General features: G+C 41.4%; 1 long non-coding RNA gene across 1 annotated transcript in view; it reads left to right on the top strand.

Moving 5' to 3' along the window:
* LOC149322733 (uncharacterized) overlaps positions 1-26,850 on the top strand; it is a 51,150-nt gene that overhangs the window by 21,961 nt on the left and 2,339 nt on the right. The window contains exons 2-3 of the long non-coding RNA XR_016280000.1: positions 9,371-9,448; positions 22,722-22,789. This is a non-coding gene — a long non-coding RNA (uncharacterized LOC149322733). The remainder of the gene's footprint in view (positions 1-9,370; positions 9,449-22,721; positions 22,790-26,850) is intronic.

The raw sequence follows: 26,850 nt of genomic DNA on the forward strand, positions 1-26,850 counted from the left end.
AGTGAAGGTGAGGAGAGGAGGGGACAGAATCATGTCCTTCCCAGTAGACTCAGGCAAAAGCAAACTCTGCAGCCTCTCCTACCTTGCCTGTTCTTCTTCATTATTAACATTAATAACATCTTGACCACATTGATGTCACTTAACCTCATATGTCCTGGTTTCAATCTTTGAAATGTTGGAGGGTATTTGAACTATCCAGTCAAACATACTGTTCATGTAGTGGCCAAACAGTTATCTATGTCAAGTCTGGTAGCAGGCCATAAATGTTAACTGCACCCTCCATCTTGTACTTTCCAGCAACTGATACCCTGAAGCGTATGGCTCCTGATACATGTAGCTGTTGGGATCGGCCTAACTTCTATTAATTTATCCAGTCCCTTTTAAAGCTATCCAGACTAGCATCATAACTCACAACAAGGCAGTGAATTCAGTACAGGTTGAATCTCCCTTATCCCTTTTGTTTTCTGATGGTTAATTTACATAAACTTTGTTTCATGCACAAAATTATTAAAAATATTATGTTTAAAATTACCTTCAGGCCAAGTGAATAAGGTGTATAAAACATAAATGGATTTTAGACTTGGATCCCATTTCCAACATATCTCATTATGTATATGCAAATACTCCCCAAAACAAAAAAGTCAAAATCCTAAGCACTTCTGGTTCCAAGCATTTCAGTTAAGGAAGACTCAACCTGTACTTTAACCATGTTTTGTACACTACGTTTTACCTCTATCTTGTCTTCCCTTACTTGACTTTTTCTTACATTAATCAGACCAAAACTTTGCAATCGGTCCTCTAAAGTGAGCAGCTCCAGTCCTTTGGTCATTTGGTTGCTCTTTTCTACACCACTACACTATCATTTTAAAATGCACTGACCAGCACTGTACACTGCATTCCACATGTCGGCACACCATGCATTTGTACAAGGTCAAAATGATATTGGCAGTGTTAGTTCTGATTCCTTTTCTAACTATCTCCAATTTGGAAATTGCTCCCCCCCCCTTTTTTTTTTTTTTACAGCAACCTCATACTGAGTTGGCATTTTCACTGAGACATCAGCCATGACCTCCTTGGTCAGTTGCTGCCAGCTCACATCCCATCAGTATATATGTGGAGTTGAGATATTTTTTTTTGGCCACATTATACATCACATTGCACTTGTTTTTATTAACTTTTCCTTTAAACTGTGATTATACTGGAAAAAAGTGCTCACTGCCATACTTTTTGTACAATGACACCTACATTCAATAGCTGCTGTGTCTCCAAAGTGTGGTTAGGGCATCCGTTTTCATTAATGGGGGAAACTCATCAATAAGCTCACAATCATGCTAGTCCTCAGATGCAGAAGGTCACTGTCATGGCAGTTCCAATACTCTCAGTCAAGTGGTATCAGTGTCTTCTCCTCTCCCTGTCTCCCCTCCTCCTTGCTATTCCCAAGCAGGCTGGTTGCCTCTATTTCTTTCTATTTCTTTTTTTAAAACTTAAATTGCATTAGCAGAACTCTAGAATTCTGTGAAAAAGTAAAAATAAAATAAAAAACCTCAAAAGACATGCTGAGTAGGCATAGGGCTGGGGAAGGCAGTGGGGTTAAGGGAAATGCCGACAACAGTGCAATGCCAGAAGCAGCCCCAGTTGTGCAACTGACAAGACATGGGATAATGACTGTTCTAAAACCGGTATATTTCCATTTGTATTAACTGACATGATTGCAGTGATAACTGGCTTTGTATGGCAATGCCTCCACTTTAGACAGATCCTTTTAAAACTCTTTTCAATTTCTTTCTCTTCTCACTGCCCTGAATAATTCCTTGTTGTCAGCAATTCTGACCACCTCACTATGTGTCCATAACTCCAGATTTTGCACTAGGATGTTCTTGACTTCTTGGGTTTGGTAGAAGTCTATATTTTGCATTTTCTTTTGAGAGTACAGTATTTTGTCTGTAGTCTTGTATCTTATAAAGTATCTCCACAGCCTTTGCTCTTAAAGCAATGTAGTAGAGCAGCAAATATATTAGGAGACCTTATAAGCCCCTTTGCATTCACTCTGTAGGGTCTTACATATTTTCCCTTTTAGCTGATATATAATTGCATTTTTTATTTACTCCATTTGCAATATTATTTATTATATTGCCATTGCTTCCATGGTGCACAGATTGTTACCTAGTTCAGTTGGATGGCGATGATGATGCCGACAGTTTTAATGAAATTTATTCCATGTTCTCATTGTTTTGCAAAAACATACCTGCAAGTGAGAGCCAGCATCGTGTAGTGGTTTGAGTGTTGGACTATGGCTCTGGAGCCTCTTTAGCTTAAATACAATTTGAAGGTTGCTGTCAACATTTAGTTAGCTTTTGGATGCATTTTTGAGAGTTCTTTGCCCAAGATAAATTTTTATTATAGTAGAAATATACACCAACCTAGTTACATCATCATCATCATCATCATCATTATTCTTTATATAGTGCTGTAGATTTACACAGAGCTGTTCTAGATCCCACAACTGGTTCGACACCAGCTGCCAAAGCCTTGAATTGACTCATTTCACAATGATCAGTCCTTTTCCTTTCCACCAAATGAAAACGGTGTGTGAGAGAGGTCCATGTGTCTGCTTGCAGAATGAATGGCTGTGCTAGGAACCACACCGACCCAGACTCTGAGAAAATGCAGCCATTTGCCATTTTACAAAAAGCACAGAAGCCCTGTAGAATTCTGGTCATTACTTCCAATCTTTTCTTCTGTTTGACTGGGAAGGCTATTTTAATGTTTTGCCACTGGAGGATACCAGTTTTTGGAAGCTTCAGGCTTCTTTTTCCAGCCATAGTCTGCCTCCCACAAGTGGAACTAAAAGACTTAGTTTTGAGGTTTGAGGACATAATGTCCAGTTAAACCAAAGTCTCCGTGCCTGTGGTTTTTGAAAGTACCTCCTGCCTTTACTTTTTAAAGCTAGTTTTGTGACTATGAGGACTGGGAACAGAAATATATAAAGAGAGGTTGCGCCGGGGGGGGGGGGGGGAGGATTTTCAGGGATCATCACATTAGAAAAAAATTCCTAGGTTTATGGTGTGACCACAGGCACAAAGTAAGCAAAGTTTTGCTGTTTGATGCCGACAGAGCGCAGTAGAACCCCAAACCCAAAATAGCTCTTTGTGTTCCCAAGCTGTTGCCGAGCTTGCGCAAGAGTTCTTTAGCCTTATATCTGTTTTCCCAAAGCCCCGTCCCCTATTCCAAAGATCATCTAAGGGAATCTAGGCCAGAGGTCAGTACAGTATTTTGAGATTTACTGTACATATTGCATAAGCCACCGATCAATGGTATGTTTCCCAAAAAGTAAACCTCACACCCAGCTCATGTGCTAACAAGAAACAGAACAGCATGGCCGGCTTTAACTATGCTACATGAATCATAGCCCTTGGGATTCAGCAGACACTGATCTTAAGAGTGGCCCCTGAATGCTCTTCAGGACATGTCCACATACTCGCAATACCATAATTTTTGTATTTAAATAAATATCGAAGCTTTTGTGTAGTTTTAAAATATGTATTGCTTTAAAAATGATAGCTGCCTTAAATCCCGTTATTGGGGAAAAGGTGTAATATAAATGTATCATCATCGCTGTCATCTCAGCAGTGTTATGGACTAGTTACTTGCTTTGCTTTTTAAAACAAGAATGAAATCAAGCCAAACTTGACAAGATATATGAAACAAATCGGCAGTCTCCTGTCCTGACACATTTTGTTTAGGGTAGTGGGAGCAAGGTGTAGTCAGCCCTCCATATCCATGGATTTTGCCTTCATGGATTCAACCATCCCTGGCTTGAAAATATATATTTTTTAAATTACCAAAAGCAAACTATGAGTTTGCCATTTTATATAAGGGACACATTTTTACTATGCCATTGTATAAAATGGGACTTGAACACCCACTGATTTTGATATCCACAGGGATTCCTGGAACCAAACCCCAGCAGATATCAAGGGCCCATGGTACTTGAACATTTTGCATCACATAATTTTCCTGATCAAAAATCAGTCCAGCTACTCTTCTTCTCTTGGTCAAAAAAATATGGAGAACTTGTATCTCAAGGTCTTTAGGTAAAAAAGCAACTGTGTGTATTTCATTCTGATTCTGATTGGAAAAACAACCCATCAGAAAAAGGACACTTCTTGAGTTGCATATTAACTCATTTTCCTCTTTGTTTCAGGTTAATAAGTTTAACTAAATGTAATGCTGAAGAAACAGGGATGTCATGCATGAGTAACATTAGTACAAAAAATTACTAAGGATTCTGTATGGTGTTGCATGGGAGGAGGACAGAGGGGAGTGACACCATGAGTTACCGCACCAGGTGATGCCAACCCTAGTGACGCCACTGACTTTTAAATCTGGATCTATAGACACAGCTACATACAAATTAACCCATGCAAATCTTTTATTATCTTTCTTCTGCTTTAAATAGAGTTTAAGGGTGGCAAAAGTGGCCACCCTAACACAGATTTATAAATTAATTTCATATTATTCCTCCACAGTAAAAAAAAAAAATCTTAAAGAAGAAGTCTGGATTATTTGTGATACTGATAAAGTGATAATTTTTCCATATACAACCAAAATTTTTTAATGTTATTATTACTTGTGTATACTTGCCTTCAAGTCCCATTTGAGTTATGATAATCTCATGAACTTTCCACGGGATTTTCTTAGACAAGGAATACTCAGGTAGTTTTGCCAGTTTCATCTGAAAGACACCACTGGGTATTAAAAAACTTTAAAAAGTTTTCATCATTATGGATTTTAAAAAATGCAGTAAATACACTTTTATCATGAAACCTTTTTATTTTACAGAATAAAGAATACACGTTAGATAACCTTCAGACACTTCCTTCAGTCATATTTCTTACTGATTTCTTGTAATGAATAGATATATGGGTTTAAACAAGCTGGGTTTGTTATTTTTTATTATGGTTTTTAAAAAGTATGCATTACATTAAAGATTTGCAAAAATTATTATGCCATTTTTACACACTCTCAGAGTGGAGAAAACATGGAAAGCCCATCACAAAAAAGAGAAGCAAGAGACAATAATTTGGATCATGATACAAATTCAGAGAAACATGCTATCTTCAAAATCAAATTTTTAAATCAAATCTGCTGCAGCTGAATTTTTCCTCTTCACTTTCTTGTGTGTTCACAAATGTTCTACTAATGTCAAAGAGGTGTACAGTACAGTACAGTACATGCACAGAATTGCACCCTTTCCCCAATGGGTATTTCTTGCTTTCAGGCAGCCTGGAAACAGCTGCACCTTGGGAAAGAGCTGTTGGGGATGGAGTTGAGGTAACCAAGGCCAGCTCAGGTCAGTATCATTCTCCCTTTGCCCTCTTCATTCTTTCCAAGAACAACCAATTGACTGCTCTCTTCTGTTTCTATGGAAGAATTGCATTAGTGAGCACCAATTTAAGATGGCCTTCTTGTTCAGTTTTGAGTTTACCTGTGGCCTAGCATCAGTAAACACTTTTTCAATAGCACCTATAAACACTGAGGAGTTTATCACACGGGAGGAATTTCTCTTAATTTCGAATGAAAACAAAGTGGGGCCAGAACGCATTCACGTGAATTCGCTAGTTCAGCGAATTTATGTGAATTCAAATTGCGTTCAAACTGACTTCCCATTGCCCGAAAATAGCTTGCCATTACCCAAAATTGCATGTGGTAGTCTATCACACAATAACATGAAACCCCATGACTGCGTTCAGATTGCCATTGGATTATACTTCCAATTTCCCTTGTCCGATAAACTCCTGAGAAACAGTCGACTTTATCCTGACTATACTCTGTGCCAAAGATAGCTGGTGTCTATATTTTTTGTGGTTCTAAAAGCACCCTTCTAGACTGTTTCTGAACCAATGGAAATATGCTAATTAATTCCACAAAGAAGAACTGTCTTCTGGTGATCACTTCTCCACTATACCAGGTGGACATGTCTAGTTACTGGTGTGTTGGTGTCTGTATGAGGTTCACAACAATTTTTCCTCCACTGAGAAAACAAATATAAGATGATTCCTGCCAGATCATACCACTATTCTGTAGACTCCAGCATTCCTGTTTCTCACAGTTCTCAGCCAGGTCCCTATGGCAGTGGCATCCCTAGCTTTGGTGTCACTCGGTGTGGTAACTCATGGTGTCACCTCCCCCATTGACCTCCTCCCATTTCACACCATACAGAATCCTTGGTAATACTTTTTTGCACTAATGTTACTGCTAAATCGTAATTCCCATATACCACTGAACATAAACAACTAGCAAAATTAAAATTATACCTTAAAACTACAATAGCATACACACAACATAAATGTGGTTAAAATGTGACATTTTAAAAGAACATGTTAAAAGAATAAAAATAAAATAAAATAAATCTTTAAAAATTGAAAATTGAATTTTTAATTTTAAAAAATATTCTGGGGCGTCTCCTTTCTCATCCCACTGAGCTTCACCCCACTCCCACCATCTCTTAAAGCATTTTAAAGCAAAGCAGGTGAATGCCACAGCCCCTTTCTGCCAAAAGGTAGGTGTTTGAAGAGCAGTGGTGTCACCCCATTTTAGGGTGTCTCCTGGTGTGGTCCACACACCCCACATCTCCCTAGTGATGCCATTGCCCTGTGGAAAGTTCTGTGGTCAGGACATGCTGCCTCTGATCTTGAAAATAGTATGCAGCCATCATGACCAGTAGTTTGGCCACTGCTAGTCCTGTCTGCTGCAGTTTTGACACTGCTTTAACTGTCATGGCCCCATCCTTTGGAATTCTGGGATTTGTAGTTTGTTGTGAAACCAGTGCTCACTGACAGAGAAGGCTAACTAAGTCAAAAACACATATCCCCAAATTCCATAGCCATGATAGTTAAAGTAGTATCAAACAGCAGAGTAGATGCAACCTCTCTTAGCATACCTGACACCCCCTTGTCCTGTATATGGGGTTTCTATATTTTCATATCTGGAGCCAGGCATGTTTGGTTATGATGATGTTTGGACCACCAGGAGACTTTTCTATGGGAAGGACTCACAGACCCAAAGACACGTGAAAGACCCGGGTAATACCATGATAATAGCTGAATGTGTTTGCTGATCACTCCATCCTGCCCCCTCCCCGCTCTCTGCTTATCCTCTTGCACTAGAAACAAAGGAGATTATCAGATGGGGAAAAGGACATCTTTGTCCCACTTTTTCCCATCCTTACTGTGCGATCATGAAAAAATTTTCATACCATGTTGCACTTATCCTGTCAGTGTCCTGTCATTGAATTGTAATTGACTGCAATCGCACGAAAAAATTTTATACGACGTTGCACTTATCCTGTTATTGTCCCATCACTGAAGTGGAATTGCCCTGTCATTTTGTATTAATGGGTGTTTGCATTAATACAATTCCACTTTAATGACAGGATAAATGCGACATCTATGAAATGTTTTCACACAATCATGACAAGGACGGATAAGGATGAGAGAGTGATCCCGTCCTCATCCCATACCTGTTTGATAATCTCCCAAGGCAAAGGTGAGTAAACCAACACTTCCTACCTACCACCTGCCATGCTTCCAGCTAATTTCCCTATCCATCTATTTTGGGGTTGTCCTAAATCCATTGATGTTTTTTGTTCCTCCAAAGTCAAAGCCATCAGTCATTCTGGAATCCTATTGTTGATTCCCTGGGAAGACCATCAGGTCTTGGTTACATTGCAAGAGAGCACCTAGCACCCTGCAAGGCTAGGATCTCGGATATAAACATCAGCCCTAAATCTAGCCGCCTCAGACACAATGTGTACAGAGAGCTTCTTCCAAGAACTGTGTTACATTCAGACACTTCTTTCTGTGGTTTCCTCTTCAGGACAGATAAATATACAACGCTTAGCCTCTGCTATCCAGTTTCCAAACTGCTTTTTCGGTTAGCTCTGCATAGTGTTGCTATTTTAATTAATATTGTGTGTTTGATTGCACTCTTGCCTATTTCCAAATAAAATCTTCTTTTTTCATCAAATGTGGAGTCCTCCAGCAGTATTGGTATAAATAGATGGAAACAATCTTTAAGTTAGCCAGCCTCCCACAAGCTTCTTTGAGCCAAGCGATTCCCCCCAAATTTAAAGGTGACATTGATACAGTTGGTGGGGACCCCCGAGTACCTCTTTGGGTAACACCTCTATGAACATGTCCATTCTCCTCAGTACAGCATGAAGAAATAATTTATTTTGTGAGTCCTGAATCTCCCCTGTTCAGCTTATTTAGATGACACAAGCCTATCAAGAGTAGTGGTGGAAAGATCAACCTATTTTTAGTCTGTGTTAGTTTTTTCTGTACTTACATAATAAATATGTTCCCTCATATTTCTGCATTAATGGGCATAATCTGAAATGTTTATATTTAAATATGTATTGGGGATTTTCTCTGAAAGTTCACATTTCTAATTATTTTTAGTCTTAAAATGGAAATTTTAACTTAGATTTTGGCACTCCAGTCAGTTTTGAGTGAAGAACTGTATCACAAAGTATGGAACTTGAAATCAAAAAGTTAATTCAAATCCATCCACTAATCTGGGAGGCTTGGATTAGATCAGTTTACTTCAAAATGTAGACAAGAAAAACAACAACCCAAGATTACTAACTATGAGAAAAGGAGGAAAATATGCCCTTTCTTCTTTCGCCACACAATGTATAATTTCATAAATCTCTATTATTTCTCCATGCTCTCACCATCCCCCAACCCCAGCTCAACAGCTCAGTTTTCCAAATGGTGAGTTTTGCTTGTAGAAAAAAGGTTCAGGGTGGGTTTACACTGGCTCTGGGCTGTTCCTGAAGTATTCTGGCTCCAGATCTGCCCTGAATTCCCCTTGATGAGGTGCCCAGCATTGCTCACATGGCTGGGTGCCTCGTTGTGACCTCAGAGGAAGTGACTTATGCCAGTGGTGCCAATGCCGGGCGAAACAGCAGGATGTGTGCATAGACAGCTGCCCAGTGCCACTCCAGAGTGTTCCAGATTTTCATGGAATAGCTTTGCAAATGGAACAGATTTTTGCAAATGGAACAGATTTTTTCTGGGCAAAATTTTCTAGGTAAATTTTTTCCTGGGCAAAAGGTAAATCTTTCAAATACAGAAATGGCCTCATGTCATGAAGACAGTTCACAGTCAAACCAGGGCTTTGGCCCTGTGTCATGAAGACAGATTTTGAGGCTGGGATGGACAGGTTCATTTGGCCTGTGTAGAGATGCCCCACTCACCTGATCCATTTTTCCATGCCTGCAACTGTTCTAGCACCACAGGTTCTCATGCTATATTATATTTGGTTTGGAAAATACAGTTTGGTCCCTTCTTTTTCCTGCATTTAGCTGTTGGATACTGTGGTATGAAAAGGTAAGCTTTCCAAGTGCTGATAGCAATAGAAAACTGGAATGTACAACCTAGAGGTATGTGAATCTTCAAAAAGTAGGTGGGTAGGTTGGTTTTTGATGTTGTTGTTGTTGTTGTTGTTGTTGTTGTTTTGCAACTTATCTGCAGTTTTAATTTTAAACCTCATTCTGACTCCAGCCCATACTGGATGATGAATTTCCCCCCCATAGAAATTCATAGATGCTCCCATTCCCATTTTTTAAAATGAGTTCTCACATTTTTGATGTGAATTTTTGAATTGTATACATTTCTCTCACATACATTAAAGCATGCTTGTAGGCTTTTTTCCAAATTCCTTGGGGTTTTTTTAATGCACATTTCCCCATACCATGCTTATAGCAAACATTTGGGCCCATACAGGCCAAAATAAAGCTGCTTCGCGTCACTTCGGAGGTATGCTGTTTAAATGATGCATGCATCCTAAGAGGCCGAAAGCTATGCCAAAGCCATGTTCTAGTCCTAAGTACTGGAATGCAGATTTGGCACAGCTTCTTGCCTCTTACGATACATGCATCATTTCAACAGCATACCTCCAAAGTGACCCAAAGCAGCTTTATTTTGGCCTGTCTGTATGGGCCCATTTGCTGTTCTGTTGTAAAAACTACATCAGAAGCTCATAAATGTGTAGATTTCCAATTATAAAAATTGTGTTAATACTCATTTGGTTCTGTGGAGTGCGGATGGGATACGGTTTTATCCACAGCTAATAAAAAAATAATTCCTCAGCCATCCCTAACATGACCAAGGAACCACAATCTTCTGCAGCATTACTGTCACCCATTGGCAGTGCTGGGAATAATTCTATCAATAATCTTATTGCTTTTTTTAGATGTCGTTTTGGTGTTGCCTTAGTTCACTGGCTTTACTAATTTTCAAACCTCAGGTGACTAAGTATTTTGTCTATCCTTTTAAGATCATACCTGTTTCCCTCTCTGCTACCTGGGTATCCTATATTTGCTTCTAGACCACAGCTGAAGAACCTGTGGCCCTAATGTGCAACTCCCATCAACCTTAGCCAGCATAGCCCATGGTGAGGAATGCTGGGAATTGCAGTCCAGCGACAGCAGGAAGCCCACAAAATCCCCCAGCCCTTCTGTAGGCAATTTAATCTACTGAGCTTCAGATTTCAGGTCATTTTTCCCTATTATCAACTGTGTTGGGACAAAGAACCAGAGAGATTATTCCATATTGCTGTTCACAAGAGCCTCTCTGGTCCTATCCAATGTAGGTTCCAAACTCTCCATTGAACAAGAACTCTGTCAGGGCTGGGCATCAGCCATACCACTAGGCTGAGTGCCCCTGCTGATTTTTGTCATGCCACCCAGGATGGCATGCCCAAAGACAGCAGGGGCACTCAGCCTAGTAGTATGGTTGATGCCCAGGCCTGACAGAGATCTTGTTCAATGGAAAGACACCAGGAGATTCATGAACCCTGTTCTTTTTTCCTAGAACAAAACTAATCTTCCACTGACCCGGAGCCCCTCTATCCTAAGCAAAATCATTGCAGCTACCATGAAGGAGGATGGCCTTGACCTTGATGAAGAACTGTCATAATAATCTTGACAGAGGAATTAAAAATTAGCCCTCTGTGTGACAAAGGTGGAGTAAACCTTGGGAAGGTCTCCATCTGGCCTTGGGCGAAATTGTGCCTTGGACCTTGGCAGATGTGGCTATTGATGTTGGCAGGAGGCATTGATTAGATACTGGCATGGGAACTGCTTTGCAGTGGCTTTAGTGCCTAGAGATGTTTAGTTGACAGACACAGATCTAGAGGGTGCCCTTAAATGCTTGCTGGCACTGAAAAAGTGGAACTGCTCCACCTATTTGTCCTCCAGGCCTTTCCCCATTTTTCATGGGACAGAATGGGACTCTTGCTTGCTACAATAACCAGAAAAAAAAGAAAGTGATGGAGAAGCTGGGGGAAGAAGAAAGTGATGGAGACATTCCATTTACTCTACACAATTACTGTGCTATGATTCCACCTCAACTGCCATGGCAACATCATGTGGAATCCTGGGTTTTACAGTTTAGGGAGGGGTACTTAGAATTCTCACATAGAGAGCTCCTGGATCCATCCGAATTGTGGTGGTTGTTGACTGCTGTCAAGTAAACCTCAACTTATGACAATCCTATGAATGAGAGACCTCCAAGTCAGCTATCATCAGGATCCCTGCTCAGATCCTGCAGATTCAGGGATGTGTTGTTGTTGTTAACTGCTCACAAGTCGACTTTGACTCATGAAAACCCTGTGGATCAGACATCTCCAAGATTCTCTGTCCTTAACATCTCTGCTCAGGTCCTGCAGGCCTAGGCCTGTGTCCTCCCTGATCAAGAATTAACCATCTGGCATATGGTCTTCTTTTCTTTCTACTGCTTTCCACCTTTCCTAGCATCACTGCCTTTTTTAATGAGTCATGCTTTCTCATGATGTGCCCAAAATATGACAGCCTCAATTTAGTCATCTTGGCTTCCAGGAAGAGTTCAGGATTGATTTATTCTAGAACCCATTTGTTTGTCTTTTGACCATCCACAGTCTCCTTAACATTCTTCTCCAGCACCACATCTCAAATGAGTTGATTTTCTTCCTATTGCCTTAAAAAAAATTTTTTTTTTTACTGTCCAACTCCCACAGCTGCACATGATGGTGGGGAATACAATGGTTTGGACTATCCCCACTTTAGTGTTCAGAGTGGCTTCCTCCAAATGACCAACTGCAGAATTCCAAAGGATTCAGCCAGAGCAGTGAAAGCGGAGTAGAATCAAAGTGCTGTAATTTTGTAGTGTGGAAGGACTCCACCTGAATGCTCAAAGGCTGCATAGTTCCATTATCACCAAGGGGAAACAGAACCTCCTGGCTGAGGCTTAACCACTCTCCTCAGGTATATGCTTGGAAGAACACATAGGAAAAAGTGATACCATGGCTGTCCCTGCCTTTAGGCAGATCGAAACGGCTGCATCAGAGAGATACTGAAGAGCAGCAAGGGTAGAGTCTTTATGTGTGCCACACAGTCTTACCCCCTTCCCCCTGAACTGGCCTGCTGCCTTTTGGTGTGGTGGAAGTCATCATCTCATCACTAGTGATGAACTAATGCCCAAAACACACTACAGAAGTAACCCAGCTTGAGACCTCTAGAAGCCCCTGCAGCACCTTTTACCTTTTAAAAACCCTATTCAAAAAGGAAAATAAAAAGAAGATGATGTGGGAAACTTCAAGCAGAGAATTCAAAGGCACTCAGAAAGTAACATGCCATCTGACCTTTGCAAGTTCAGATATCAACCTTAGCATTTTCGTGTACAACTTGAAAAATTGCGTGGTGATGTAAGGGTGAGCTCTGTTGACCTGGGTCCATTGCCACCTTCATAATCATGTTCAGATGGGTTTTGCATGCCAACCAAGATAGAATAATGAGACAAGAAAGGCACTGATGCTACTGTTTACACCATTAACAATGTGGAGCAATGTAAACGTTCATTGCCTCAGCCTGGAAGCAGAATTCTCAGTTTGCCTTTTTCACTTCATCTGATTCTCTCCCAGCTTGTTCTGAATGTGGAAGGATATTTATGAACCCCTCCTATACAGCAGAATTGACAGCCTTATAGAGTCCTTATCTATCCTGACACATAAACGCATACAGTACCAGGACTGGCCATTATAATCTCTACATCAAAAAGAAGTGAACAGAGCAGGGGATAAAATACCCAAAGGCTGTTGCACAATGTCCCCAAAAAGGTAAAACTGGATAAACATCCATCAGGGATCTCATTAGTTCTGCTTCAGTACAGCAAAGTTCAGCCAAATGTGTCCGCTTAGCAAATGGCACAGGGCAGAGTACTGTTTATAGTCTGTGGCAAAGGTATCATCAAATCATGTGCAGCAGCACTGATGGGAGGATGGAATGGAGAGTTATGGTAGAGTTCTCAAATATCTCAAATGCAAATAAAAGAAGATGGTGGCAAGACCCCCCCCCCCAATCAATCTTGGAACATTAATTTTAAAAAGCATTTGTGATGTAACTTGTAACAAGTCCCTCCCCTCAAAAGATGTTCATGTTAACAGTCATCAGCCTTAAGTGACCAGAACAGAAGAACATACAATTAAGTGTGCTGTTGTTGATAAGTAATATGTATTTAAGTGTTTTAGGTGTTTTAATGTTAATATCTTAAAAACGGTATTTTAATGGGATGTATGGTTTAATGCTTTTAAAAACTTTGTGCTCTATAGTCTTATAGATTTTCTGTTTTGATTTATAGTGTAAGCTGCTTTGCATCTCATTAGGGAGAAAAGTAGGATAGAAAATGAATAAAGAAAATAAATAATAAATTTTTGAACAATTTAAAATGAATAACTGTAATACTTGTTGAGCTGCTTGTAATGTTTCTGTTGCTGTTTTTTGCTTCTAAAAAAACCCGGTTTAACAATAGTAAGAGAATAGCATAAAAGTTGAAAAATTCTGATAAGAACAGATTAAACGTTTTATTAGAAAATATTTAAGGGTACAATTTAGCATAAACCAATGGGTAATACATATCAAGTCCAAAGAATGCAATTGCAAAATAAAAATACATAATAGTATGGTAATATATAAAGAAATTAGATATAAAGCAAATTTCATTCCTAGGATGTGTTAAGTTATTAAAACAGTTTTAAAATAAGATAGAGCATACTAAGGAGACCAAAATATATATCCTTTACTTTAAATTACCAATGGCAATCACCAATATATCTAAGCAGTTGCATACCATAAAAAAGAGAAAGAAAGGAGGAGAAGGGAAAGAAGGGGAGGAAAAAAGGGGGAGGGAGAAATAGAAGACTGAAACTTCACTGTTCCTTTTCTACCAAAACTGCAGCTGGTTCCTCATACTGACGATGGCCCGAAATGTGCTCAATGTAAATGTCTCTGGACCATCTAATGGTGTCTGACACCATTAACTTGCGCATGAGTTTTGCATAGCGCTTTCCCACTCCACAGACTCTCAGCACAGGTTCATTTGCTGGATCCCAGGCACCCAGGGCTCCAACAAGCAATGCATGGACAGAGACCTCGTACCCCTTTTGTCTCAGGACATCAGCCAGAGGGGTGTACTTTTGATGTTTCCGTTCTCTGGCCTCCCTCATGGCTGGCTTCCTGTTTTCAAAGGGGATGGTGACATCCACAATAGTAATCTTCTTGTGGTCTTCGTCTGTGATTACTATGTCAGGTCTCAGTTGGCTGTCTGTACCAGGCACAGTTCGATTGAGAGAAATGGTGCCCATTGAAGCTGGGATAGCTTTAGCCAGTCTATTCATCACAGCATCGTGCCGATGTTTCCAGGCTGTCGAGTGTGGGGGGCAATTGCAGAGCACATGTGGAAGCGTCTCGTTTGGATGACCACAACGACGGCAACGTTTGTCGTGGTTGCCAGTTTTGACGGCGCCATTAAGAGGCACAACATTCAGACGAGCTCGGTGAACAAAACGCCAGTCAGCAAAACGGGTGAAATCTCCGTGTGGAATAAAGTGGTTACTTGAGTCCCATTGCGATGTCACCTCAAAGACCTTGCCCTGGTCAGGCTTGCTCAGAATCGCGATGGTATATTTCTCCCTTAGAAGTTCTTTCAGTGAACTTTCTAACAGATGTCTTGTTTTGTGGGAGAAATTCTGGACCTCTGGAGGGTTCCCTTTGGTGACGGTGAGCTGAGGGCCCTCTTCAGCAGCCCACATCCATTTGCAACCAATAAGTTTGTTTAAGCGTCGGGTTGCATTCCGGGTGCGGGTGAAGAGGGAAGAGAAGTCACCGCCATCGCGTCCAAATTCATTTTCCAGCGAACCGGAAAGATAGGTTGCTAGGTCGCTCTCAGATGGAATTCTAGCAATGCGTTTTTGGACAACTTCTTTTAGGGAACCTAGAGCAATAGATTTTACAGTCTTGTCAGGGCAGGTGAGAAGACGATATGCGTGGATGATGGTTGCAGCATCCCCTGAATCTCCCAGCTTAGGGATTCCTAATCCTCCATGTCGTTGAGCAATGTGCAGAATATCGTTGGTAGCACGCTTAGGGAGGCTAAGCCACTTCTTCAAGGAAGCCGTGATTGCTCGGTCGACTCTACTAAGTGCTGTTTTCTGGACTGACGAACCTCGAAGAGCAAAGTCAATCCTTGGGAGAAGGAAAACCCTAAGCGCGTCGATCTTTTGCCATGGGGCTAGGAGGGATGCATCAATCTTCGTGGCATCCATCGCAATGGCATGCAGCGTAGCCTCAGGAGTCTGGCAGCTTCGGAAGCCCGTTGGAGTCCCTAGGTGTTGGTAGGTGTCTCCTTCTTTAAGACGGATCATGGGTTTCCCTTGGATGGTGAAAGCAGTTGGCAGAACTTGATCCTTCAAGCTCCCATTGATGTGGAGCGTTGCACATTTTTTAGCATTAAACTGCGGACCCATCCAATCTGCAGCATGTGCAGTTGCATTTATCATTTGCTGGAGTTCATCAGCTTTTTCAGCTACCAGGACGAGGTCGTCAGCATAAGCCAAGATGCTCACTTTATTGCCATGTAGCTTAAAGCCACCGGGACCATTGATGATATAGCGGAGAAGAGGCTCCATAGCCCGGTTGAAAATGATTGCGCTAAGTGGACAGCCTTGTTTCACCCCACGACGAACACGGATTTCCGCTGTCTCGCCTTCCGCCGTCCGCACTGTGGTGGTACAGTCGCTGTAAAGTTCATGGAGCAGGTCAAGAAATGTCAAGGGCATGCCCAATTCAGCCAGTGCTTCCAAGATGTGGGAATGTGGCACAGAGCCAAGCTTCCCCCTGGGAGCTTTCTTAGGGAGGCTACAAGACTGAATGGTTTCCACCTGTGCTCTCTGAGAAGATAAGAACAGATTAATCGTTTTATTAGAAAATATTTAAGGGAACAATTTAACATAAACCAATGGGTAATACATATCAAGTCCCAAGAATGCAATTGCAGAATAAAAATACATAATAGTATGGTAATATATAAAGAAATTGGAATATAAAGCAAATTTCATTCCTAGGATGTGTTAAGTTATTAAAACAGTTTTAAAATAAGATAGAGCATTCTAAGGAGACCAAAATATATATCCTTTACTTTAGATTACCAATGGCAATCACCAATATATCTAGACAGTTGCATACCATAGAGAAAAAAAAAAAAGAAAGAAAGAAAGGAAGGAGAAGGGAAAGAGGGAGAGGAAGAAAGGGGGAGGGAGAGAAGAAAACTGAAACTTCATTGTTCCTTTTCTACCAAAACCGCAGCTGGTTCCTCATACTGACGATGGCCCAAAATGTGCTCAATGTAAATGTCTCTGGACCATCTAATGGTGTCTGACACCATTAGCTTGCGCATGAGTTTTGCATAGCGCTTTCCCACTCCACAGACTCTCATCACAGGTTCATTTGCTGGATCCCAGGCACCCAGGGCTCCAACAAGCAATGCATGGACAGAGACCTCGTACCCCTTTTGTCTCAGGACCTCAGCCAGAGGGGTGTACTTTTGATGTTTCCGTTCTCTGGCCTCCCTCATGGCTGGCTTCCTGTTTTCAAAGGGGATGGTGACATCTACAATAGTAATCTTCTTGTGGTCTTCATCTGTGATTACTATGTCAGGTCTCAGCTGGCTGTCTGTCCCAGGTACAGTTCGATTGAGAGAAATGGTGCCCATTGAGGCTGGGATAGCTTTAGCCAGTCTATTCATCACAGCATCGTGCCGATGTTTCCAGGCTGTCGAGTGTGGAGGGCAATTGCAGAGCACATGTGGAAGCGTCTCGTTTGGATGACCACAACGACGGCAACGTTTGTCGTGGTTGCCAGTTTTGACGGCGCCGTTAAGAGGTACAACATTCAGACGAGCTCGGTGAACAAAACGCCAGTCAGCGAAACGGGTGAAATCTCCGCGTGGAATAAAGTGGTTACTTGAGTCCCATTGCGATGTCACCTCAAAGACCTTGCCCTGGTCAGGCTTGCTCAGAATCGCGATGGTATATTTCTCCCTTAGAAGTTCTTTCAGTGAACTTTCTAACAGATGTCTTGTTTTGTGGGAGAAACTCTGGACTTCTGGAGGGTTCCCTTTGGTGACGGTGAGCTGAGGGCCCTCTTCAGCAGCCCACATCCATTTGCAACCAATAAGTTTGTTTAGGCGTCGGGTTGCGTTCCGGGTGCGGGTGAAGAGGGAGGAGAAGTCACCGCCATCGCGTCCAAATTCATTTTCCAGCGAACCGGAAAGATAGGTTGCTAGGTCGCTCTCAGATGGAATTCTAGCAATGCGTTTTTGGACGACTTCTTTTAGGGAACCTAGAGCGATAGATTTTACAGTCTTGTCAGGGCAGGTGAGAAGACGATATGCATGGATGATGGTTGCAGCATCCCCCGAATCTCCCAGCTTAGGGATTCCTAATCCTCCATGTCGTTGAGCAATGTGCAGAATGTCGTTGGTCGCACGCTTAGGGAGGCTAAGCCACTTCTTCAAGGAAGTCGAGATTGCTCGGTCGACTCTACTAAGTGCTGTTTTCTGGACTGACGAACCTCGAAGAGCAAAGTCAATCCTTGGGAGGAGGAAAACCCTAAGCGCGTCGATCTTTTGCCATGGGGCTAGGAGGGATGCATCGATCTTCGCGGCATCCATCGCAATGGCATGCAGCGTAGCCTCAGGAGTCTGGCAGCTTCGGAAGCCCGTTGGAGTCCCTAGATGTTGGTAGGTATCTCCTTCTTTAAGATGGATCATGGGTTTCCCTTGGATGGTGAAAGCAGTTGGCAGAACTCGATCCTTCAGGCTCCCATTGATGTGGAGCGTTGCACATTTTTTAGCATTAAACTGCAGACCCATCCAAATATACAAATTAGGCAAAGATAAGTGTTGGAAATGTGGAACAGGAAGAGGGACATATTATCATATGTGGTGGGATTGTCCAAAGATTAAGAAATATTGGAAAGAAATCCATCAACTAATTCAGAGAATATTTAAGATAAAATTCCCTCTAGTCCCGGAACTCTACTTACTAAATATGACATCATTTATGGGAAAAACAACAGAAAGAAAATTTTGGAAAACCATACTTTACCTGGTGACGGCAGCTAGAATATTGTTAGCAAAATATTGGAAGAGGGAAATGGTCCCGGTAATGGAGGAATGGATAAAAAAGATTTTGGAATTAAAAGAAATGGACAGATTGACTATGATACTGAAGGAAAAAAATGAAGGATTGGAAAATTGGAACATGATAGACAAATTTCTGAAGAATTATTGGAAATTGGAAGTGTAATTTTTACTGAGTAAGAGTGAACACCAATAAATAATTACGGAAAATAAAAAAGACAAAAAAGCGTAAAGTATAGGAATAAGGATAAGAGTAAATCAATGTTTACGAAGGTACTTATACTTAAAAAATCTTGCAAGGAAGGTTGGATGCAAATTGGATATTGTAAATGCATATGAAACGGAAACTTTTTATGAAGATGCTTATGCCTATACATATTTTTTTTAAAATTATCTCACTTTTTCTTTTTCTTTTTTCTTTTCTATATACAGTTTTTTTCTTTTTTCAGAATCGATGTAGCTTTTCAATGAATCTATTGTTGTATATTTGTATATTTGTTTTAAAATTAATAAAAATATTAAAAAAAAAGTTGAAAAATTCTACATCAAAATGGATTGAAAACGCCCAAAAGAAGTAACATTAACATCTTTGCATTGGCTGGAATCCTGTCAGTGCTTTCCACTAGCAAAACTCTGTTAATTTGAAATAAGCCACTTTTTTATCAGGCCCAGTTTGGCCGGATAGGATAAATAACCAAGTGGATTGGATTGATCAAGTGGATTGGATAGATCTGGACTGATTTGTACAAGCTCCAGATCAGAAGAGGTTCACATAGAATCACAGAGTTGGAAGAGACTTCAAGGATCATCCAGTCCAACCTCCTTGCCATGCAGGAACTCACAATCAAAGCTTCCCCAACAGATGGCCATCCAGCCTCTGTTAAAAAACCTCCAAAGAAGGAGACTCTTCCACACTCTGAGGGAGTGTGTTGCACTGTTGAACAGCTCTTACTGTTGAAATGGAATCTCATTTCCTGTAATTTCAGTCCATTGCTCCGTATCCTAGTCTCTGGAGCAGCAGAAAACAAGCTTGCTTCAGTTTCATAGCAGAACAGGCTCAGTCCAAAGCACTTCCGAAGACTCAGAGATCCAGACACCAAAGATAAGCAGGGGGAAAAACCAGACACTGTGTCTCAAATAAGACGATACAAAGAAGATTTCAAACATATAGCTGTGTTAGTCTAGATCACCATGCAAAAGGATCCTGAAGCACTTTTGAGACTAAGAGAAAAAAAGAAGTTAGTAGCATACGTTTCATAGATTCAAGTTTGCTTCCTCAGATGCATGGAGTAAAATGCCTAGGAACAGACCTTTATAAGCAGGCTATGTGTGTGAATAGAAATACAGAACTTGTGGGTATGGTGATGAGGTGACAAAGGCAGGAGGAAAAAGTCAAGAGTCGATAACCTTAGGAATGATGGAAGGAACTACTGGAATATACTGTGATGCTGGCTGAGAACCAGAAAGGGTATTTGATGAACTAGCCAAGAGAGCCCTCATGAGGCTGGATTCTTAATTAGCATTATAATGTGTGTAGCATGCCAAGAAACCATTGTCTCTGTTCAGTCCACTGTTGACGGACTGTAGCTTGTGGATATATTCCAATCCTGCTATTTCTCTTTCTTTGTAGTTTTTTGTTTAAAGACTGTTGTTCTGAGGTCCAAGGAGGAATGCCCAGGAAGACTGAGATATTCTGCAACTGTTTTTGTGCATTCCTTTTCCTAATGTCTCATTTATGTCCATTTATCCTCTGGCACAGAGACTGACCTGTTGTCCAGTGTAGTGGGCTGAAGGGCATTGTTGACAGAGGATGGCATATATCACATTAGAGGATGAGCAAGTAAAAGTGTCGCTAATATTGTGGGTAATGCTGTTAGGTCCTGTGCTGACATTTCCCAGGTAGATGTTTGGGCAGAGTTGGCACCTGGGTTTGTGGCAAGGTCTTGTACCTGTCTCCCTATCTGTGTTGTGTGTCCTCCTATAGGCAAGTAACTGTTTGAGGTTGGTAGGCTGTCTGTAGCAAGTAAAGGCCTGCCATTAAGAGCCCTTGGGAGGGCAGTATTATTGTCCAGAATAGGTTGTAGTTCATTGATGGTATGTCTGAATGGTCTCAGTTGGGAGCTGTATGTCACCGCTAGTGGGGTTCTGTCATTTACTATCTTCAGACTGGCTTCAGGCTTCATTTTCTCCATCCCTGTTCTAGGGGAACAGCCCGAGAACAAAAGTACTGTGAAAAGAATTGCTAGAGTGAGCAGTCAACAACAGTTTATAAAAATGTTTTAGTTGTTGATGATGTTGTCATTGTTGTTAGACAGTCAACATTGTAGGTTCATTGAAGTCATCTAACTAAAAATGGGTTAATCTCATTTTAAGCACCCACCATTTCATCAAATGTTCTAGAGATGTATGAAAAAGCTATAGCCCTGTTGAGTTTGCCAATCCAAATGAGTAGGGGAGGACTGGCAATCTGGATTCCTACATCTTGATTCAGATTCATGGTCTGGATTAGAATAGACTGATTTTGGATCTATACTGACCAAAGAGGGCTGACATCTGAATCACCATATTGGGCTCCTAACTGAAGTGATCCAGATATGCCTAGTTTTCAGACTGGTGTGTAGTATAAAGAGCAAAACCTTTTTCTGCACTCTTCTTCCCATTTTGTCTTTGCAGTGCTCATAGCCATTCATCCCTGTTGCCACAGTGCTGTCTATGAATTCACCCCCTACACTAGTGTAGTTAGGTTATTTAAAAAAAAAAAAGTGGGGCCCAGTACTAATTCACTTCCCAGTTGTTCTGTTCCTTTTGAAACATTGGCCCAGTACAGGCCCTTTGCAGCATGCCCATGACATGCTAGGGTTGCTTGGGGGTGGGGCGTGCACACACACCGTAACCCTAGCACGTCATGGGCACGCCGCAGCTGCGCATCACCATCCAGATGGTGCACGCAGTGATGATGTGCCAGCAGTGCAGCATCCAAACGGCGCTGTGCTGCTGGTACATTATGTGCTACTTTCTTGCTGCGCAGCAGCACCCCACAATTTGGTTGCTACGGTGCTGCTGCGAAGCAAGGAGAGGCCCTCCCCGGTGCCTCTTTTTGGTGCTTTGTATTGCGCCTTTGTTGACAGCCTCATTACAAGAAAAGACTGTGGTCTTTTCTGCACAGCTCAAATAAAACTTCTTCCCCCTCTGCCAGTCCTCTCAGTGAGGGGTCCAGATGATGCTGAGCCTAATCCCTGAGTCTGCTGCAAACAGTCTGGATGATCTCTGGCCACTTGAACACCAAAACCAGGGAATGATATGCCCCTCTTTAAATGGATTTTTAAAACTTACTTTGCTCTGGATCTTCCTGGAAGATCTGGAACTCTCTGTCACATATGCCTCTTGCTGTGCTGCTCACAGGGCTGCTGTCACAGCAAATCATTTGCTTTGAGGTCAGAATGAGGTGCCCAGCTTTAATCACATGGCTGGGCACCTCGTTCTGACCTCAGAATGATTTACTTGCCACAGTGGTGGCCATGCTGGGTGACACAGTGGGATGTGCATGTGGACAAATGCTCCAGGTAACAGGGGGAGGTAACAGGTAACATCTCCGGGGCAAGGGTACTCCCAGGTGCTCCCAGAGTATTCTGGCCAGTGCATACACCACCTATTTCTTACTTTATTTCAAATCATATTTCATTTCTCATAAAAAATAAAATATGTTACTTTAACTTGTTGATTCTAAGCTTGATGTCACCCACCCGCAGCATTTCCACTTTGCCTGGAATGGCAGTTCATCTGGACATATCAGGATTGGTAAAGGGGGGGGGGGGGGTAGCATTTCTGATTTCTAATGGAAACTGTGCTTTTGGGACACATTTCATCTATCAATACGAACTGTGTTGTTTCCTTAATTTACAAGCACTGTCTTATGTTTATCTTAACAATTTTAAACCTGATTCTTAAACATTTTTAAAAAACCAAACAGAAATGCATTCATAATGCAATATCTATGTCAAAACTGCAGAAGTGCATTTAATGTATTTGTAACTTTTCAATACAAATGTTTTTGAGATGCAGATACATGGCTGAATTTTTGCACAAATGATCTCTGAAAATAATACTCTTTTTTGCCTTTTTGTGGTGGGCAATATTTTGTTTGTGGTTGTGTGTGTTTGTTTGTTTATGAGATGGCCGTCTCCCTTTATCTCACGGCAGAACTGGACCTGAGCATGATTTTGAGGGAAGGAAAATGGTGTTAAGCATCTCCAACGATGTTGCTGCAAGTAAGTGAATGATAGTCCTATTGCCAAGGCATCCTATAGGGAGGGCAGAATAGTATTTTCCTTACATATGAATCATTAGGTTTGGGGGGACTGAATCCAATCAGTCGTTTCAGGCAGAGTAGCATGCCCTCCAACTGTTCTGATTTGGTAGGAGTACTCCTGATTAATCTAATCCTGTCATCCCAATTTTTCACCTGCTTTAAAAATGTCCCATTTTCCCCTCCTCCTCCCACTTTCTGCCTTTGTCCTCAGATGACTTCAGTTGGTACAAATAGAGCTCAAAGTGTAAAAGTAGTTTGCATTCAATTAGTAAAGGGAGAGGAAAGGAGGGGAATGAATCTTCCCCTTCCTAGGAGGCTCAGGCAATAGCAGAATGCCATAGCCTCTCATGGTTTGTGCATTGTTCCCCATTGAGCACATTCAGAGGTTACTTGGCCACGTTTGTCCTGTTTTTCACTTGTGAAATGTTGACGGATAGAAGTAGTGTGATTGAACGAGTGGGATTTACCATGCATATTGATTTGTGTTGTCAGTTGATTCAATGGTTCTGCTCTGGTTAGGATTACCAAGAGGACTCAGACCTTGGTGACAATGGGAAAAGATGCAGAAGCCCAGCCTCAAGGGAAGTCATTTAGACAAGGAGAAAATTATAAATGGGTATATGCTGGACCTATTAAGCAAAAGAAAACATGATCATGCAAAAAGACTCTCTGGAGGAATTGGGCTGAAGGTAGCTGTACCCTCAAACCAAAATATAGCCTTCATCATTTCCCTAGTGGTATGGTGGGAATTGAAATCTGCACATGGCCAGAAGCACTTTCTTCTAAATTATTGTTATTTCACATATTTCAGAACTGAGCCCTGGCATTGCTAACATGTTCCCAGATTGATTCACATCTGACATGGCTTGTTCTCTAGTGTGCTGCTTGGTTGAGAGATTTTGGTCTCAAGGGAACTGTGTATATACAAAGCATTCTGTCCTCTCCAGCCCTCCAGAAAAGTGGGTGAAATACAGCTTTATTTTGGTCCTAACAAGGCAGCCCTAGTTTCCCAATGGCCCGACATCCTGTTAGCCTAGAAAGACTGAGGGTGGGGATGTAGGAGGTTAAATTTATAGTTCTTTGTTCACACTTGCGTCAAGGCTTGTTTAAAAATATAGCCCTTTGGTTCTTCGTCACTTTTCATGTGAGCCTCCTTACAGTTATAAATACTACAGCCATATGCCTTGGCAGCTTGCTGGCCTGTATGCGGCCTGCTACCTTTCATGAGTTCTGGGCTCAGACAGGAAAGGTGTATCCACCTCACTCCAGACCTGTTGGAGAGAATTTGAATCCAGCAGCTTCTTCTGTTTCAATATTTGCTTCTTAACAAATAATAATAATAATAAAATAACAAAATGGACTTGTACTTTTTGAAGTTCAAGTTTGATGGGAATGTGTACTTTTCTCCTGCGAACCCTTGAAAGCAGTGTAAAATACTGCATATATTCATGTATAAGTCTAGAAATTTTAGTCAAAATTTGACCCCCAAAACCTGGGCCAACTTATCCATGGGTCAATGTAAGTACTGTACTTTCACTCATATATATATATATCCATCCCCTTTCTCTGAATAGAGTGGTAAAAGGCAAGAGCTTAGTCCATCCTGGGAGCACCAAAAAGAAGCATGGAGCCCCTCTACTCTCTCATCCATCCAGCTTTTAGGATGGGCACAAACAGTTATGCCTGCCTGCCAAGTTCTTTGGCATCATTTTCCTTTGCATCATCCTTTACATCCTTTGTTATATGCCCCTAAGTTTTACCCTCAACTTATTCATGGGTCAGATCAAAATCCATAATTTTGCCCCCAAAACCTGCCCTTAACTTATACTTTTAAAAAAAACTCCAGTTCTTTTTTTTTTTTAATTTTAAATACATAGTGTGTATTTGCTTGTGATTCTGTTCCCCTTCCCTCCCTTCTCTGCTAAATAGTTCCCTGATCTGGGTTGGCCCTACCCTGCATGAGGAGAGAATTTTAATTCTTATTTTATTTATTTATTTACCCATCCCTTCAATTTATATCCCGCTTTTATCCTTTATGGGACACCAATCTTTTCCTCCCCTTCTGTACTTCCTCAGAACCTCCTCCTACCCTGAACACATGGAGTTGGGGAAACAACCACAACAGTTTCTCAATGTTGTGACGAGAACCTGAGTCAAAGCACAGTGTTATTAGAAACAATTAACTGCCATCATTCTGCCTATTCATGATTTGTACCCAGGTACAAGCATTCTCTTAAACACAGAATACAGATCAGGTACACCTGGGTAGAATGAACATATGTATATTTGCGTAATTTGATGAACACATGTTCATTTCATCTAACCATGTCAATGGACCTGCTACCTTTTGTGTGGAGCACAACACTTTTTCTTCCATGGAGTGGCCATAGGAAGTTATGAAGGGGATATCTTGCATTACCTATGTGAGGCATTTCTGAAGTAGGAGATTTGAAGGTTCCAGAGGTGAAAGAGACTTAGGTCTTTATCACACATGGCTTTTAAACTGTGATTACAGCTGGGGGGAAAAGCAGCTTTGGTGATACTTTTCACACGCCTCTGTCTTTGCTCCATAGCTGCTGTGTCCTCCAAGCATGGTTAGCGTGTCCCTTTTCATTGATGGGAGAAACCCGTCAATGAGATTGCATTTACACTAGTCCCTAGGTATGAAACGTCAATATCAGGGCAGTTGCAATATTGGCAGTTGTGTTGTGTCAGTTTTTCCTCCTCTTCCCCTGTCCCTCCTCCTCCTCCTCTTCCTCTTCCTCCTCTTCCTCCTCTTTATTCCCAAGCAGCCTGATTAGCTTTAATTTTATTCTATTTTACTTTTTTAAAACTTAACTCGCAGTGGCTGAGGTCCTGAATTGCACAAAAAATTGAAATAAAAATAATATTTTTTAAAAACCCAGAAGGCATGCTAGGGCAGGGATTCAGGGCTAAGGGGGAGTCAGGAAGGGAGTATGATGGTAGCAGCAACACCAGTGACACAACTGCAAACACGTTTGATAGTGGTTGCTGCCAAACAGATATAATTCAGTTTTCTTAAACAAATGTGATTGTAGCAAGAACAGGGCTCATGTGATAACATCCAAAAGAGAGTACATGGAAAGTGTGTGGATAAAAAGCACTAACTGGAACAGACAGAATATAGAACAGAACTGCAGCTAATGCCCTGAGCACAGCAGTTGTCCAGCAAGAGGTTGGAGAGAAAATAGTGGCAGAATCAGGCCTTGGGCTGCATTCCAGACCAGAGCTCTGTAGAGACACACAAGCCTGGGACCCCAAGGGGTTATTCAGATGTTTTTTGAGTGGAACGCTGCAGATAACATCACTCATGCATTTCGGCTTTGCTATTCAAACTATGGAGCCACATCTATGTGCAACTTTGGGAGTTTGGTTGCTCACACGTGCCAGTACTCAAATAAACATGGAGTCGAGGATGCAAATGTATTCAAAAACTTCACTTTATGTGAAATTTCACGAGGAAAATGGCACAAGTGGAATGGAGTTATTCCCCCTGCCCCCATATAATGCTGAACATACAAACAAGACAAAAATAATGACTACAGAAGAAATGCATAAATTCAATCTAGACAATGAGGAAATTGAAATAGTCAAAGAATTCCCCTACAAACATTGACCAGAGTGGTGACTGCAGTCAAGAAATAAGATGAAGACTAGGAATGGGTAGGGAAGCTATGAAAGAACTAGAAAAGATCCTGAAGAGTAAAGATATACAACTGAGCACTAAAGTCAGAATCATCAAGCAATTGTATCCCCCATCACCATGTATGGATGTGAGAGCTGGATAGTAAAGGAAGCAGACAGAAAGAAAATAAATGCATTTGAGAGAAATGCATTTATGCAATAATGCTAGGAAATGTAGAAGGTAGAAGAAGGAGGGGAAGACCACATGCCAGACGGATGGACTCAATTAGGGGGATCCATGGGTTTGCAGGGCCTGAGCAGTGCAGTGGAGGATAGGGAGTCTTAGAGATGTCTCATCCATAGGGTCGCCATGAG

This window comes from Sceloporus occidentalis, unplaced genomic scaffold (assembly GCF_023333645.1).
Source record: "Sceloporus occidentalis isolate IW3139 unplaced genomic scaffold, rSceOcc1.0.p SCAF_1, whole genome shotgun sequence".
NCBI classification, from domain to species: Eukaryota; Metazoa; Chordata; class Lepidosauria; order Squamata; family Phrynosomatidae; genus Sceloporus; species Sceloporus occidentalis.